Here is a 1,308-nt window from a genome sequence, read left to right as displayed (position 1 = left end):
TCGACATTCTGAGCTTAATTTGGGATCACAACTTTAAAATGCATTTTCTGGCCTTTAGAAGCGTTTTTCGGCGATTCTGAGCTTAATTTGGGATCACAACTTTAAAATGCATTTTCTGGCCTTTAGAAGCGTTTTTTCGACATTCTCAGCTTAATTTGGGATCACAACTTTAAAATGCATTTTCTGGCCTTAAGAAGCGTTTTTTCGACATTCTGAGCTTAATTTGGGATCACAACTTTAAAATGCATTTTCTGGCCTTTATAAGCGTTTTTCGGCGATTCTGAGCTTAATTTGGGATCACAACTTTAAAATGCATTTTCTGGCCTTTAGAAGCGTTTTTCGGCGATTCTGAGCTTAATTTGGGATCACAACTTTAAAATGCATTTTCTGGCCTTAAGAAGCGTTTTTCGGCGATTCTGAGCTTAATTTGGGATCACAACTTTAAAATGCATTTTCTGGCCTTTAGAAGCGTTTTTCGGCGATTCTGAGCTTAATTTGGGATCACAACTTTAAAATGCATTTTTTGGCCTTTAGAAGCGTTTTTCGGCGATTCTGAGCTTAATTTGGGATCACAACTTTAAAATGCATTTTCTGGCCTTTAGAAGCGTTTTTTCGACATTCTCAGCTTAATTTGGGATCACAACTTTTAAAATGCATTTTCTGGCCTTAAGAAGCGTTTTTTCGACATTCTGAGCTTAATTTGGGATCACAACTTTAAAATGCATTTTCTGGCCTTTAGAAGCGTTTTTCGGCGATTCTGAGCTTAATTTGGGATCACAACTTTAAAATGCATTTTCTGGCCTTTAGAAGCGTTTTTCGGCGATTCTGAGCTTAATTTGGGATCACAACTTTAAAATGCATTTTCCGGCCTTTAGAAGCGTTTTTTCGACATTCTGAGCTTAATTTGGGATCACAACTTTAAAATGCATTTTCTGGCCTTTAGAAGCGTTTTTTCGACATTCTGAGCTTAATTTGGGATCACAACTTTAAAATGCATTTTCTGGCCTTAAGAAGCGTTTTTCGGCGATTCTGAGCTAAATTTGGGATCACAACTTTAAAATGCATTTTCTGGCCTTTAGAAGCGTTTTTCGGCGATTCTGAGCTTAATTTGGGATCACAACTTTAAAATGCATTTTTTGGCCTTTAGAAGCGTTTTTCGGCGATTCTGAGCTTAATTTGGGATCACAACTTTAAAATGCATTTTCTGGCCTTTAGAAGCGTTTTTTCGACATTCTCAGCTAAATTTGGGATCACAACTTTAAAATGCATTTTCTGGCCTTTAGAAGCGTTTTTCGGCGATTCTGAGCT

The sequence above is a fragment of the Uranotaenia lowii genome, chromosome 2, assembly GCF_029784155.1.
Source record: "Uranotaenia lowii strain MFRU-FL chromosome 2, ASM2978415v1, whole genome shotgun sequence".
NCBI classification, from domain to species: domain Eukaryota; kingdom Metazoa; phylum Arthropoda; class Insecta; order Diptera; family Culicidae; genus Uranotaenia; species Uranotaenia lowii.
This window is presented reverse-complemented; position numbering follows the sequence as displayed.